Genomic DNA, 17,393 nt, shown 5'->3' with positions numbered 1-17,393 from the left:
CAAGTTATGTATGTTTTTTTTTGTTGCTGTGCTTTCTGTGAAATAGCAAAGAAATTGTTATGAAGCTTTTTCCTGTTTTCTTCTGACAGTATTATAGTTTTAGCTCTTACAATTAAGTCTGTGATTCATTTTGAGTAGATTTTTTGTATATGTTGTAAGGTAGAGTACAACTTCACTCTTTTGCATAAGATATCCAGTTTTCTCAGCACAATTTGTTGAGGAGTCTGTCTTTTCTTTATTGAATGGTCTTGGCATCCTTTTGCAAAGGTTTATTTATGTGAAAAGATTTGTTTCAGCACTCTCTATTCTATTTCATTTGTGTATGTGTATGTCTTTATGCCAGTATCTCACTTTTTTTTTTTAATTACTGTAGCTTTGTAATAAGTTTTGAAATCCGGAATTATGAGTCCTCAACTTTGTTTTCTTTGGCTATTCAGGGTACCTTGAATTTTAAGATATGTTTTTCTATTTTTGAAAAAAAAATCATTGGGATTTTGATAAGGATTTCACTGAAGCTGCAGATCACTTTGAATAGTATTGCTTCCCAGGTGTAGTGGTAAAGAAATCACCTGTGATGCAGGAGACTGGGGTTCAATCTCTGGGTTGGGAAGATCTCCTGGAGTAAAAAATGGCAACCCACTCTAGTATTCTTGTCCAGAAAATTCCATGGACAGAGGAGACTGGTGGGCTACATTCCATGGGGTTGCAAAGATTCAGACACAACCGAGCATGCACACATGGGATAGTATTGGCATTTTACAACATAAAATCTTTTCAATCTGTGGACAAATAATTTCTTCCCATTTTTTAGTGTATTCTTTAATTTCGTTTAAGCAATGTTTCACAGTTTTCAGGGTACAAGACTTTTGCCTCCTTGATTGTTTATTCCTAAGTATTTTATTTTTTCTGATGCTATTATAAATAGAATTGTTTTCTTAATTTCCTCTTTGGATTGTCATTGTTTTTGTATAATCAGAAATTCAACTGATTTTTGTACAATGATTTTGTATCCTGCAACTTAGCTGAATTCATTTATTAATTCTGACAAGTTTTATGTATAATCTTTTGGGTTTTCTGCATATATGATCATGCCATCTGTGAACAGAGATAATTTTATTTCTTCAAGAAATTGCAAAAGATGAGCATCCTTTTCTTGTTCCTGGTCTTAACAAAAACAGGTTTCAATCTTTCACCTTTGGATATGAAAGTTTTCTTATGTGGTCTTTATTATTGAGGTAATTTCTTTCCATTCCTAGTTTACTGACTCTTTTTTATCATAAAACGGTGTTATACACAAAAATTAAGACCAGAAACTATAAAACTCCTACAGGAAAACATAGGCAAAACACTCTCCAAAATAAATCACAGCAGGATCCTCTATTACCCACCTCCCAGAATATTGGAAATAAAAGCAAAAATAAACAAATGGGACCTAATTAAAATTAAAAGCTTTTGCACAACAAAGGAAACTATAAAAAAGGTGAAAAGACAGCCTTCAGAATGGGAGAAAATAATAGCAAATGAAGCAACTGACAAACAACTAATCTCAAAAATATACAACCAACTCCTGCAGCTCAATTCCAGAAAAATAATGACCCAATCAAAAAGTGGGCCAAAGAACTAAACAGACATTTCTCCAAAGAAGACATACGGATGGCTAACAAACACATGAAAAGATGCTTAACATCATTCATTATTAGAGACATTCAAATCAAAATCACAATGAGGTACCATTTCATGCCAGTAAGAATGACTGCTATCCAAAAATCGACAACGAATAAATGCTGGAGAGGATGTAGAGAAAAGGGAAGCCTCTTACACTGTTGGTGGGAATGCAAACTAGTACAGCCACTATGGAGAACAGTGTGGAAATTCCTTAAAAAACTGGAAATAGAACTGCCATATGATCCAGCAATCCCACTGCTGGGCATACACACCAAGGAAACCAGAATTGAAAGAGACATGTGTACCCCAATGTTCATTGCAGCACTGTTTATAATAGCCAGGACATGGAAGCAACCTAGATGTCCATCAGCAGACAAATGGATAAGAAAGCTGTGGTACATATACACAATGGAATATTATTCAGCCATTGAAAAGAATACATTTGAATCAGTTCTAATGAGGTGGATGAAACTGGAGCCTATTATACAGAGTGAAGTTAGCCAGAAAGAAAAACACCAATACAGTATACTAACAGATATATATGGAATTTAGAAAGATGATAACGATAACCCTGTATGCGAGACAGCAAAAGAGACACAGATGTATAGAATAGTCTTTTGGACTCTGTGGGAGAGGGCAAGGGTGGGGTGGTTTGGGAGAATGGCACTGAAACATGTATATTATCATATATGAAATGAATCACCAGTCCAGGTTCGATGCATGATACAGGGTGCTTGGGGCTGATGCACTGGGATGACCCTGAGGGATGGGATGGGGAGGGAGGTGGGAGGGGGTTTCAGGATGGGGAACACATGTATACCCGTGACAGATTCATGTCAATGTATGGCAAAACCAATATAATATTGTAAAATAAAAAATAAAATAAAATGGTGTTGAATTTTGTAAAAAAAAAAAAAAACAAACTCTGAATCAATTACAATAATCATGTGACTTTTTTCTTTCATTCTATTAATATTTGTTATGTTAATTGATTTCCATATGTTGAACCATCATTGCATTCTGAGAGTAAATCCCACCTGGTCCCAGTGTATAATCCTCTTACTATGCTGCTAATTCAGTTTGCTAATTGAGGATTTTTATATCATGTTCAAAAGTAAAGGTGTGTAGTTTTCTTTTCTTGTAATATTATTATTTTTTTTAATATCTGGCTTTGATATCAGAGACATGCTGGTTTCACAGAACAAGTTAGGAAGTGTTTCCTCCTCTTCAATAGTTCAGAAGAATTTGAGAAAATTGGTAAAAATCCCAAGAGAAGCACTCTGATCCAGGGCTTTTCTGTGTTGGGAAACTTTAAATTAATGATGTAATGTCCTTACTAGTTAGAGGTCTATTTATATATTCTATTTCTTCATGGTTCACTCTTGGTAGGTTGTGTGTTTCTAGGAATTTGTAAATCTCATCTAGGCTATTCATTTTGTTGGCCTGCAATTGTTCCTACTACTTTCTTATATTCCTTCTTATTATATTTCTATAAAATAAGTAATAATGGCTCCATTTTCATTTCTGCCTGTAGTAATTTGACTTTTCTTCTCTTCCCCTTTTTTCCTAATCAATTTAGCTAAAGATTTCTAAATTTCGTTAATCTTTTTCAAGAACTAAATTTCGGTTTCACTGATTTTTTCCCATTGTTTTTCTATTCTCTATCTCATTTATCTCCACTCTAACCTTTTTCCTTCCTTTTGCTAGCTTAGAGTTTAATATTTTCTTCTTTTTCTCAATTGTAAAGTTAGGTTGTTGAGTTGAAGTGCTTCTTTTTAATGTGTTTACAACCGCAGATTTCCCTTTTAGCACTGTTTCTGCTACCTCACTTAAGTTTTGACCTAACATAATTATGTTTTTGTTTTCATTTTCAGTTGTTGCAAGATATTTTCTAATTTAGCTTATAATTTTTTCTTTGACTTACTGGCTGTTTGAGAGCATTGTTTAATTTTCATATATTGTATATTTTCCAGTTTGCATTTTGTTACTGACTTCTAGTTTTATTCCATTGTAATCAGAAAAGATATTTTATATGTGGTTTAACAGAAATAGGTATAAAATAATTTTACTAATATCACTTACAAATTATTGTTATCCAAAGAACTTTGTCCCATAGAGATGCAAATTATTTATAGCTTATAGAAAATAAAACTCCAACAATTATTACTCCTCTATGGAACATTAACCAATTTTGTGGGGTGCTGTAATCTTCTTCCAGCATTTTTTCTGTGCCTATAAATACTTCTGTATCTCCCTTAACCCTTTGAACTATCTCTCTCAGCTTACTGGTTCCTTTAGTCATGAGTTAAATAAGTCTTTGGCATGTGTTTAATCTAATAAACAAATAACTCTAACAGAAAATTGGGATATAATTAGATAAAATTAAAATGTTTATCAAAGACAGGTGTAACTTGTTCATATTTGGTGAAGAAGAAAATCTATAGAAAGAAATGGGCTAAAAGAGGGGTAAATGAGACCTCGTGCACAGGCAGAGGCCTTACCCTTAGGAGCCAGAGTGTCATCCATTTCTGAGCCTGGAGAGAAGACAAAAGTGCTGTTTGAAGGGGAACTGAGTGACAGTGACAAGTCAACTGTGGATTCTGGGGCTGCTGATATTGTTCAGCATCTCATCATGCTTCTTTTCAGAACCCAGGGAATTGGCGACCATGCCCAAAATGACAATACCGGTCAGAAGCCAGATTAAGCCTCTCCACAACCCTATCCCATACCAGTCAGAAGCCACATTAAGCCTCTCCCCAACCCTGTGCAGCCTGTGCTGCTGGCGCATGTTACATGTAACACACCAGGACCTTTGGCCAGTAGAGAAGACATACATGGCTAAGACATGGTAAGGTAGAATATGTCAACATTAACACTGGATTCTCCAAGCACAATAGCAGGTATTCAAAATGCATTTACTGTGGGTGATGTAGTTGGCTCTGTTTTGTCTCAAATAGAAAACAAAATTTTTTTTTAAAGAAGACTGTTATTTCCAAATGTTTTAGATAATAAACATTTCTGCTTGTGTAGTAAGAATTTTAACATTCACCAAAAGGAGGGCTGACCTTAGCCCCCATCCCATGGTGGGTAAGGAGGGCTGACCTTAGCCCCCATCCCATGGTGGGTGGCATCCTTTGGAATGCCATACCTGGTGAGTGTCTTTGTTGACCTGGGGTTTTGGACTGCACCAGAATATCTAACAATGTGTTGATGTGGGGGTTCTGAGTCATGCAGTATCAGCTCAACCTCCAGAAGGTCTAGAGACTGAGGTCAGCCACATGGACAGCTGACCATGGAGCCCCAATAAAGGCTTTGGATACCAAGACTTGGGTGAGCGTCCCTGGTTGGCAATATTCCCCTCATACAGCCTCACATCATTGCTGAGAGGAGTCAGCACCATTCTTGTCTCCAGAGGGGAAGAGGCTGAAAGGCTTGAGTTGGAAGCCCACCACTCTCCAAGGCTCTGCCCATACACTTCTCTAATTATCTGCTTTCAATCTACATCCTTTTGCTGTTATAAACTGTAACTATGAGTATATCAGCTTTCAATGAGTTCTACCAGTCCTTCTAGAGAATAACTAGGGTAAATAGCTCTAACCGAAAATTAGAATATAACTAGGTCAAATAAAAATACTTATTAAAGACAGAAGTAAATTGTTCATATTTGGAGAAGGGGAAAATCTGCAGAAAGAAATAGGCTAAATGTGGGTAAAAGAGACCTCATGCACAAGCAGCAGTCTTAATCTTGAGAGCCAGAGTGTCGCCCATTTTGTGAGCCAGGAGAGAAGGAGAAAATGGTACGTGAAAGGGAGTTGAGGTCACCTAAGGATGGACTTCGGGGAGCCTCACATTTGCAATTGGTGTCAAAGGGAAGGTAGTTTTGTGGGCTGTGCTCACTAACTTCTCATTTTGTTGTTGTTTAGTCGCTAAGTCGTATCTGACTCTTTTGTGACCCCCATGGACTATAGTCAGCCAGGCTCCTCTGTCTATGTTATTTCCCAGGAAAGAATACTATTGTGTGTTGCCATTTCCTTCTCCAGAGATTTTTCCCCACCTAGGGATCAAGCATGCATCTCCGCACATCTCCTGCATTGGCAGGCAGATTCTTGACCACTGAGTCATCAGTTCAGTTCAGTTCAGTTCAGTCCCTCAGTTGTGTCCGACTCTTTGCGACCCCATGAACTGCAGCACGCCAGGCCTCCCTGTCCATCACCAACTCCCAGAGTTCACTCAAACTCACGTCCATTGAGTAGGTGATGCCATCCAGCCATCTCATCCTCTGTCGTCCCCTTTTCCTCCTGCCCCTAATCCCTCCCAGCATCAGAGTCTTTCCAGTGAGTCAACTGTTTGCGTGAGGTGGCCAAAGTACCGGAGTTTCAGCTTTAGCATCATTCCTTCCAAAGAACACCCAGGACTGATGTCCTTTAGAATGGACTGGTTGGATCTCCTTGCAGTCCATGGGACTCTCAAGAGTCTTCTCCAACACCACAGTTCAAAAGCATCAATTCTTTGGCACTCAGCTTTCTTCACAGTCCAACTGTCACATCCATATATGACTACTGGAAAAACCATAGCCTTGACTAGACGGACCTTTGTTGCCAAAGTAATGTCTCTGCTTTTCAATATGCTATCTAGATTGGTCATAACTTTCCTTCCAAGAAGTAAGCGTCTTTTAATTTCATGGCTGCAGTCACCATCTGCAGTGAATTTGAAGCCCCAAAAAATAAACTCAGCCACTGTTTCCACTGTTTCCCCATCTATTTCCCATGAAGTGATGGGACCGGATGCCATGATCTTAGTTTTCTGAATGTTCAGGGAAGACCAATTTGTCACTACTGGAGATTAAACACAAGGACACAGGTCATCAAGAAATCCTGATGATAAAGTACAGAAAGTGGAGAAAAAGTATCAGAAGAGCCTTCTGATCAAGGTTGCAATGTTAAATTAGACTTCCTGTTGGTGGGAGTTGGGGCAGTGGGGATGGGATGAGGTATAGCAAGCTTTCCTTCATGGGTCCCCTAAAATTCAGAGGCTGTTTAGATATTGGTTACTCCACATCCCCTTAGTCTTAAAAACTGAGAGCACATTGTAGGGAATATACTATGCACAGGCCTGTACTCTAATTAACAGGGCCTCTTTGAAAAATAAAAATGACTTTCTCATCACCCCCAGATGAAGGGCTGGGAGCAGTAAAAAGTATATCCTGGAAAGACATCTTGAAAACAAGATGTTGAAGTACTGATGTGACTGATGGAAAACCATTAGTGACTGTTCCAGAGCCTTGAGGGAGTTGCTGAGAAAGGGCATCACTAGCCAAAGGGCTAAACAAAGTCATGAAAGGCCTGAAGGTTTGACATTGAGGACTGTGCATTGTATATCTTTATCCCCGATCTGAGATCGTAAAGAACAGATATCTTTAGAGCACAAATAAGGAAGTAGAAGTTAGAAATAAAAGGCATGCGAGGATTAGGATCTGGGCTTTTGCCTGCAATTGGCGTCAGCCCCCTGACCCCCACTTTATTTCCAAGTCTTATTTTTCCTTATTCTTCTGCGGCACCACTCCCTCAGGTTTGTTCATTGTTGGGCTGGTCCTGACACACATTTATAAGATTCTAGTGAAGATTTATAAGGTAAATCTTATAAGGTCCCACAAGGTCACACCCTTACTGACAGAGCTGCAGAATTAAATCCTTCATTTGGCTCATTCACATGGAAGAAGAGACTTCTGTGGTGTCCAGTGGTTAAGACTCTGCAATTCCACTGCAAGGGCCATGGATTTGATTCCTGATCAGGGAAGTTCTACATGCTCCAAGGTGCAGCCAAAAAATAAATCCACTTCCCCTTAATCCCACATGGAAGAAGATACATTACATTCTGTGAGAGCCACCTGTTATAAGCCACAAAGATGACTCTGAAGAAAACTGTTGTCTATGATTCATAATAAAGATGTTTCAAAATAGAATTTACATGTAAAATATGTTAAAATAGCAACAAAAGCACAGCACAAGATCCTGAGACCAATGGCAAGCATTACCCTTCATCCCTCACTGTGATGTTGAAATGTACTATGTAATACTCTTCAGTTCTGCTTCTCTCTGCAATGGACAGCTTGCCAGAAAGGATCCTCTTGCTCTTTCCTTTTCTTGTACAGACCCTTTGTCTCCTTAAAGTGGAAAGATGCATACAGAATATAGTGTAGAATGACAACGATGACTCGTGAATGCTTCATGATTCATTTATTGGAGACCTGGGACTCAGATTTCGCCTCAGGATGAAGAACTTTCTGACAAATTAAAATGGGCCAGAAATGTGATTGACTGCTCTATCAAGTAGACTATGGAAGACCCTTGTTGGGACTCAAGCACTAGTGAAAGTGAAGTGAAGTCACTCAGTCATGTCCGACTCTTCGCGACCCCATGAACTGTAGCCTGTCAAGCTCCTCTGTCCGTGGGATTTTCCAGGCAAGAATATTGGAGTGGGTTGCCATTTCCTTCTCCAGGGGGTCTTCCCAATCCAGGGATCGAACCCAGGTCTCCTGCATTGCAGGAGCACAAGTGGAGAATAAATTATATCAGCAGAGTCACTTAGACATTAGGAGCAAGGGCTCTGCAGTCAGACAGACCTGGACTGAGAGCCCAGCTTCCCCACCTATCTCCACTGTGCCCTAGGGGATCCACTTGCCTGTGTAACCTCAGCTTTTGAACCTGAAAAATGGGAATGGTAGCAATACATCTGTCACAGAGTTGTTGGAACATTGCAGCAAGATGTACACTGGGGGATTCACAAGACTTCTAAAACTGTTTACCTCAGACTGGGACTTGAACCCATGTGCTGGAATTTGAACTGAGCCAAGACCCATAATCTTCCAACTGAGACCACAGACCTGGTTTCAGTTCCAAATGAAACTCAGGTTCTTGATGTCTCATCACAGAAATAATTAAGTGAGAGACAAGGTGATAGCTAAGAAGTGGATTTATTCAGAAAGAAACACACTCCACTGACAGAGTATGGGCCATCTCAGAAGGTGAATTCAGCCTTGAAATGTGCTGTGGTTAGCTTTGATGGACTGGGTAACTAGTCCATAGGCTAACTAGTGGGAGGATTATTTCAACTATTTTGGGGAAGGGGTGGGGATTTCCAGGGGTTGGGTCACCACCCAATTTTTGGTCTTTGATGGTCAACCTTGGAACTGTCGTGGTGCCTCTGGCTGTGTCATTTAGCTTCCTGATATGTTATAATGAGTGTATACTGAGGATCAAAGTCTAGTCAAGTTGACTTGTCTAACATCTTGGACCCATTTGGTTCGAATCAGTTTATATTGTGCCCTCGGGCTACGTCATTCTTTCAAAGGTTGTGCCCTGCCCCCTTCCCTTCTGTTTCACTTTCATAAATGTTAGGAAATTTCATTGATTTTGTTCCTCTTGAAAAAAGAGCAGAAGCATTTCAGTATAGACCATCTGACAAAGTGGACTTCAACAAGTGAAACAGATGAAACCAAGGTCACAGTCCTCACTCTCTGGAAAAGTAGAGAAGTCTGAGCAAGTTTTTGCTGCCTTTCATCTCATTTGGATAAGATAATAGTCTCCATAAACACTTCCTACCTAGTCAGTGTATTAAATAGAACAGGAAACCACCAGCTTCTCCAGCAGACAAACACAAACATCTCAGGATCTATTACTCAGCCAGAATGAAATAATGCTTTTTGCAGTAACATGAATGTACCTCAAGATTATCACAGTATTACTGAATACAAGCTTACTCTGCTCACTGCAAAACAGGTCAATGAATCCATGAGACTGAGGTGTTCAGGCAAGGAATACAACTTTATTTGAAAAGCCAGATGACTGAGAAGATGGCAGACTAATGTTTCAAAGTAACCATCTTGTCAAGGCCTGCCTGGATGCCAGGTTCTTTTATAAAACAACAGAGAGAAGCTGTGAGGAACTAAAGTCAAAAGAGAATACAGAGGGAGAGGTAGTGAGGAAGTAAAGAGGGTCTTCAGTCTTGCAAAATATCTCTGGGAAGGGCCAACCTTTGAAAAGGGATGTGTTAATCATGAGAAACGCTGGACTGGAAAAAGCACAAGCTGGAATCAAGATTGCCGGGAGAAATATCAATAACCTCAGATATGCAGATGACACCACCCTTATGGCAGAAAGTGAAGAGGAACTAAACAGCCTCTTGATGAAAGTGAAAATGGAGAGTGAAAAGTTGGCTTAAAGCTCAACATTCAGAAAACGAAGATCATGGCATCCGGTCCCATCACTTCATGGGAAATAGATGTCAGACTTTATTTTTGGGGGCTCCAAAATCACTGCAGATGGTGATTGCAGCCATGAAATTAAAAGATGCTTACTCCTTGGAAGGAAAGTTATGACCAACCTAGATAGCATATTCAAAAGCAGAGACATTATTTTGGCAACAAAGGTTCATCTAGTCAAGGCTATGGTTTTTCCTGTGGTCATGTATGGATGTGAGAATTGGACTGTGAAGAAGGCTGAGTGCCGAAGAATTGATGCTTTTGAACTGTGGTGCTGGAGAAGACTCTTGAGAGTCCCTTGGACTGCAAGGAGATCCAACCAGTCCATTCTGAAGGAGATCAGCCCTGGGATTTCTTTGGAAGGAATGATGCTAAAGCTGAAACTCCAGTACTTTGGCCACCTCATGCGAAGAGTTGACTCACTGGAAAAGACTCTGATGCTGGGAGGGATTGGGGGCAGGAGGAGAAGGGGATGACAGAGGATGAGATGGCTGGATGGCATCACTGACTCGATGGATGTGAGTCTGAGTGAACTCCGGGAGTTGGTGATGGACAGGGAGGCCTGGGGTGCTGCGATTCATGAGGTCGCAAAGACTCGGACATGACTGAGCGACTGAACTAAATCCCTTCTTTTCTGTAGCCATTCACAGGTAGGCAGGGTCAGATTATCTATGAGCTGAACAAAGGCACTTTAACAGTCATGGTAGAGGGACAGGGTCCCTTGAGGCAGGCCATTATATGATTATAATAACAACAGCAATGAAAAGCAAATCAAAGAAATGGTTCCAAAATGGAGTCAGAGTTGGTTCTTCTCTGCAACAACACTAAATGAAATAAATGAGATGGAGAAAGACAAATACGATATTGTTTCAGGAAGGGGAGCCCCTTTCAGGGCCAGAGAATGGGCTCTTGTCTAACACTCAGAAATGAATTGTCTGAGGAGACACACTTGCTGACAAAGCAAGAGATTTTATTGGGAAGAGGCACCTGGGTAGAGAGCAGTAGGGTAAGAGAACCCAAGAGAACTGCTCTGCCATGTGGCTCACAGTCTTGGGTTTTATGGTGATGGGATTAGTTTCTGGGTTGTCTTTGGCCAGTCATTCTGACTCAGTCCTTCCTGGTAGAACATGCATTGTTTTGTTCAGCCAAGGTGGATGCCAACAAGAAGGATTTTAGGAGGTAGTCAGTGGTGTCTTCCTTTGACCTTTCCCAAATTCTTCTGGGAAAGAAGTGGCTTAGTGAGTGAAGCCTCTCAGTCGTGTCCGACTCTTTGTGACCCCGTGGACTGTGTAGCCCACCAGGTTCCTCCATCCATGGGATTCTCCAGACAAGAATACTGGAGTGGGTTTCCATTTCCTTCTCCAGGGGAAGCTTCCCAACCCAGGGATTGAACCCAGGTCTCCCGCATTGCAGGCAGATGCTTTAACCTCTGAGCCACCAGGGAAGCCTCCCAGAAGTGGCTTAGTGGTGGCTTATTAGTTCTGTGTTTCTTACCAAAACCTCCTGTCATAAAATAATTCACACAAATGGTTATGATGGTGCCTGGTCAGGGTGGGTGATTTCAGTCAGTGTGCTTCCCCTAGCAATATGATATTGTTAGATAGTTAGAATAGGAAAAAGGAGTCCAAAATGGTGGTGACTAAAAGACAAAGAGAAAAGCCTGAAAAAATGGAACGAAAGAAAATCTGTGGGCTGAAGTGAGAACTTTAGGTGAAACAAACATGCCCCTTCTTGGCCAGCCCAATGTGCATAGGGCAGGCGCAAGGGGGGAAGGAGACGAACATATAAGAGGAAGCCAAGATTGAGGCCTCCCCTTTGGGCTTTGCCTGCCCTCATGCCTTGAGGGTGTACTATCCTTTGTTTGCCAAAAAAAAAAAACCTCTGAGCTATAACTGAGCTGTAACACTGTTCCACTGTTTCAAATCTTTGCTTCAGCGAGACAGAACCGAGGAAATTATACTCCCCTGACATATGGGTGCCGTGTCTCAGATGTAACCTGGCTGAAACAACCTCAGCTCAGCCCCAGCGAGGCGGAAACCAAGCAGAGCAGAAGCCCAACTTGGTGAAAGCTCGTGTGGTGGAAACTGAATGCAAAGGAAACCTAGAACAGCAGAAGTGACAAGAAGCCCTGTGTGCTGGAAACCAGGACAACAAAAACAAACTTGGTAGAAAGCTCAGGCAACTCAGTCTCAGATTCCAGAAGACCTCCAGTTAAGGTAGGAGGTCATAGCCCCTATGCCCCTGGAAGGACATATGGCTAACAAAATCCTAATCCCTTTACAGTCTCTCATTTCTTGTTTCCTTGAACCCCCTGTGAACAGGTGAGTTGCAGTGGGTGCAACTGAGGGACTCTTGAAGGGGTTACTCCCCAGTGTGCCCCAAAGGCTCCATCTGCTGCACCTTTGTAGCCGTTGCCCAAGTGGGTGAGGGTTCTTCTGTCCTTAACCTCCTTTGTGCCACAGATCAGGCCAATGAAAATTGTGGCCACAGACCAGGCATTTAGCAGTTTCTCCAGCAAGTTATGAAAGGGGTTCCTCAGCATGTTCTTCCCACTGCTTTTTCCTCCTATCCTTCCGCTCCTCTCCCCATCTATGCCACTGTTTACCAAGTATTGGGCAGGTCATCATCTTTCCATTTCTAAAAGTTGTTCTTGAAACCATTTACCTGAGATTGGGACTCAAACTCACACGGCAGACCCTTGCTAGGTTTAGTCGTGTCCAACTGAGACTTGAGCCTGGCCAAAACCGATGGTGCCTCGTTTCAGGACCTAATGAAGCTCAGGTTCTTGATGTCTCATTGCAAAAAGAATTCAGTGAGACACAGCAATAGATAAGAGGTGGATTTGTTTGGATTCAGAGAGAAGCACAGTTCACAGAGTGTGTACCATCACAGAGGGTGTATGCAGTGGCCATGAAATGTAGTGTGGTTAGTTTTTGTGAGCTGGCTGATTTCATATCCTAATGAGTGGGAAGATCTTTCCAACAATTGAGGAACTATCCACTCCTTGGTCTTTTGACAGTGCTTTGGAACTGTCATGGCACCTCTGGGTGTGTCAGTTAGCTTGCAAATTGAGGATCAAGGTTTAGTTGAATTTGACTTGTCTTCAGTCAACTACAAACTGGCACTTACCAAGAACATTACCAATGACTGAATAACAAAGGCATTTGCCATCTGCCTCTATGGAGATTGAACCTCATGCTGCTATAGCTTTTGACCTTCAACAACCCCTGAGGGAGTTCAGGGTGGAGTGAGGCACTCTGTGCTCCAGGGAATCTGGTGGGACAGGTCTTTAGATAGTTGGAGGTTTTTAGGAACAGATTTTATGATTTCAATCCTTGCATCTCCTCATATCTAGAGAAGCACTAAATCCCTTCATGGTGACATCAGATCCTCATGACTAAGAAAAACCCTTTTATAAAATGAGAGCTTCATGGTATTGAATCCCCCTTCACCAGAACCTTATATATTGACTTTCCCCCACTGCCATTTGGAGCAGTTTCTCAGAGCTATCTGAGATGCTGCCTCCCAGGCCACAGTCTTCATTTTGCCCCAAATAAAACTTAACTTGCAACTCTCAAGTTATACATCTTTTTTAGTCAATACTGTCATCTTGGACCCATTTGATTTAATTGGTTTATGTTATGCCCTTGTGCTATGTCATTCTATGTCAAAAGTTGTATCCTGCCCCCTTCCCTCCTGTTTCAAGCTCTTTTCCTGAGCCCCATCTGGGCCCACAATGTTGCCTCTACAGTATTCTGGAGGGACAGCCAGAAAATAGTTGGCCCTTGGGAAGGAAATACTGCATAATGTCCAATCCCTCTAGAGATTCAGGCCTTCATCTTCCCTGTTTCCTACAACATGTGTGTCAACAGCACCTCTCAGTGAACCTGCAAGGGTAGGTGATAGGCCCACAATGCCTGCTAGAAGTCCATCTGTTGGTGGCATCTCTTCAAGGGCAACTGGGCTTCCAAGGACAATGTTTGCCACTTTAAGAGTTAGCGCTGTAGGCCATTTGGTCCAAAACCCTTACCACCCTTCTCCTAAGGCTACAAACATATGCCCTGGATCAAATCCCCACTCCATTTTTATGGAACATCTGGTCTGTTGTCTCTTATTTTGTGCTTAAGCCACTTACTAACTCCTACAACCATGACGCTGCCCCCTCTGTAGGCAACATCACTCCACCCAGCCTATTATTAAAATACTTTTAATGCCCCTAACAGAACCAGATAACCCACTCCTTTGTCATTATTTCTGTTATCACCTAAACTGGGTCTATGACAATGAAATGTTTACCATTGGAAACACTCTAAACTGCTCTTATGGAGCACTAGGGGAAGAAATCAGTGACTTATATTCCCTCAGAGCAATAAGAGGATAAGCCTTATGGCTATTTCGCCAGATTCCTAGTCTCAGGGTACAGGCTTGGATTGATTTACATCATGGTATCTATTCCCATCCACTGTGGACAAACTGGCAATGAGTTAAGATTACAAGCCCTTAATCCTACCCAGCACTAGTCACGCTGGAGACCTTGGGGACCCCCAGCTCCAGCCTGGGGATCCCAGGATGTCAACCTGCCTTGATCTGCCTAGGGATCTGGTCCCTGGGAGGTTGTCATGCCTCAACCTGCTTGGGGATCTAGCAAGTCCAGGGGTCCCCAGAGGTCAACCTGCCTTGACCTGCCTGGGGATTTGATCTCCAGGAAGTTGTCATGCCTCAACCTGCCTAGGGATCTGCATCCTGACCCGGGGATGCCAAGCTCTTGGGTTGCAACAGTACTGGGTAAGATAAACTTCAGAAAGATTCACCCCTTAGGACGTCCACCCATGGAAATAGAAGGAGGCCATTAGTTGTGGAACTGTGCCTGGTCTCAGCAATAATTCAGGAGCCCAACAAGAACCCCATTGCCCTTCTGGCAAGGCTAAAAGAGGCCCTCCAAAAGTTTACCAATTGGGACTTAGACTTTTACGAGGGACAGGTGATTTTAATGGACAGATTCCTGTCCCAATGTGCACCAGACATCAGGAAAAAGCTACAACAGCTACAGCAGCAGGACTCTGCTGCCTCTTTAGATGAGATGGTCCAGACAGCCACTAATATATTTTATAACAGAACAGGAGAGGGAGATCAAGGCCCAGGAAAGGGAGAAAAGGAAAGAGACAAGGCATGTCCAGATGCTGGCCACTCTCCAGGGAAGCCCTATGGCAAACCCCAAGTTCTTGAAGGAAAAGGCACGAGGCAAATGCCTAATCTATAGACAGGCAAGACATTGGGCCAAAGAGTGTCCAAACTGTGACAAGTCTTCCTAAAATGGCTTTCTACAAATGTCATCAATTGGGACAGTGGGTGGCACTCTGCCCTCAGGACACAACAAACTCAAGGTCAAGTGTCAAGCCTTCCCTCAAGACGGTTCAACAGGACTGAAGTGGTTGGCTTCAGCCAGCCCATCTGTCACAGATAACCATCACTGGCTGGAACCAAGGGTGAAACTGGATGTGGCAGATAAGTCCAAGAATTTCTCGGTTGATGCAGGGGCTACCTACTCTATCCTAACTTCCTGTTCCAGAGCCTTTTCCCCTCAATCCTGTACCACTTTGGATGCTAGAGGAAAAACAATTACAAAAAGATTCACTTGATCACTTCTTTGTTTCTGGGATGGACAAATATTTTCCCACCAGATTCTAGTGGTCCCTGAGTGTCCTACTCCCTTATTAGGAAGAGATCTTTCCCTGTCTTCGAAATCTTGCAGCTATTTCAGTCCTGATATAAGATGTTTTAAAACTTCCTCTTAGGGGTAAACTAACTATTTTTACTAGCCACCAAATGAAACAACTCCTAAATGGAAGAGACCATTCATGGATGTCTGATCAAAGTGTTAGGTAGGTAGAATAGGGAAAAGGAGTCCAAAATGGCGGTGGCTAAAAGACAAGGAAGGTCAAAGGAAGGTCCGAGGACCAGAGTGAAGACTTCAGGCAGAACAAACAGCACTCCTGGCTAAGCCCAATTTGCATAGGGCAGGCCCAGGTGGAGGAAAAAACATATAAAAGGAGGAGCCAAAGCGCTCTCTCACAGACTCTCTCCTCCACGTGCGTGCGGGCTCGCTCTCTCTCTCTCTCTCTCTCTCTCTCTCTCTCTCTCTCTCGAGTCTTGGATTCTCCTGGTATCTTCTAAATAAAATGGAGCTGTAACACTGATTTGCTTAAGAGCTGTAGCATGGTTTGTCTAAGACCCGAGAGCTGTGACGCGCCGAGGGCTTTAATGTCCGTCGCTCCAAATCTTTGTTGTGACGAGACAAAGAACCGAGGAACATACACTCACGTGACAAAAGGATCCTCAGATATCAAGTATTGCTGATGGAAAATCCAGGCCTGACTATATCCCCTTGTGAGGTTCTTAACCCAGCTACCCTCCTGCCTACCCCCAAGGGCTCTCTGCCCTTTCACTCTTGCCTAGAAACCTTGGACCACTGGACAAAACCCTAAGAGGGATTGTCATAAGATCCTCTGGCCAATCCTGAGGAAATCTGGTACACTGATAGAAGCAACTTTGTCTTAGATGGAAAAAGAAGAGCCAGATATGCAGTAGTTTCCAATTTTAAGACCACAGAGGCTAAACCTTTGCAACCAGTTACTTCAGTCCAATTGGCTGAGCTCATAGCCCTGACTTGAGCTTTAGAGCTGGGAAAAGGAAAAAGAGTAGCTATTTACACGGACTCCAAGAATGCCTTTCTGGTGCTACATTGCGCATGCTGCTATTTGGAAAGAAAGAGGCCACTTGACCACCCGCGGGTCCCCAATCAAACATGGTGATCAAATCCTTACACTCGGAAGCAGTCCATCTGCCCGCTGAGGTTTCAGTCTCCCGCTGTGAAGGACACCGAAAAGGGAGCATGGAAGTGGCACGAGGGAACCAAGCCACTAATCAGGCAGCTAAGAGAGCAGCATTACAGAACAATGACCTAATAGGGGTGGCCACCTTAGTTCCACAGACTAATTTGCCAGAAAGTCCTTCATATACTGAAGGTGAGACTCTTAAAGCTAAGAGTGAGGGCTTTCAGGAAGATCATATGGGGTGTTTCCCAAAAGAGGGACTCCTTTTTCTGCCTGGAAACCTCCAATGGAAGTTGGTTAACTCCTTACATGCCACCACTCATTTAGGGGAGAAGGCCCTCCAAAGACTACCAGAAAGGTCCTTCAGAGGAACAGGCCTCCAAGGACTATAAGGCAAGCTGTCTCCTCTTGTCCCACTTGCCAATAAAACAACCCCCAAGGAGCTTGAAGATCCCAGCTGGCCCAGCCTGTCCAACGGCATGGGACCAGGAGAGGACTGGCAGATGGACTTCACCCAGATGCCAGTTTCTCAAGTGTATCAGTACCTACTAGTCATGATAGATACATTCACAGGATGGACTGAAGGCTTTCCCACCCAGACTGAGAAGGCTGAGGAGGTGGTTAAAAAAAAAAAA

At 42.5% G+C, this 17,393-nt stretch overlaps 1 long non-coding RNA gene across 1 annotated transcript in view; it reads left to right on the top strand.

Annotated features, from left to right (window-relative positions):
* The window catches only part of LOC147343296 (uncharacterized), a 47,901-nt gene that overhangs the window by 20,723 nt on the left and 9,785 nt on the right, over window positions 1-17,393 (top strand). The window contains exon 3 of the long non-coding RNA XR_015156712.1: window positions 11,861-12,141. This is a non-coding gene — a long non-coding RNA (uncharacterized LOC147343296). The remainder of the gene's footprint in view (window positions 1-11,860; window positions 12,142-17,393) is intronic.

The sequence above is a fragment of the Bos grunniens genome, chromosome 28, assembly GCF_055505025.1.
Source record: "Bos grunniens cultivar Pamir isolate PY7600 chromosome 28, Bosgru_T2T1.0, whole genome shotgun sequence".
Lineage (NCBI taxonomy): Eukaryota > Metazoa > Chordata > Mammalia > Artiodactyla > Bovidae > Bos > Bos grunniens.
The sequence above is the reverse complement of the archived record's forward strand: the minus strand, read 5'-3'. Positions and strand labels throughout refer to the sequence as shown.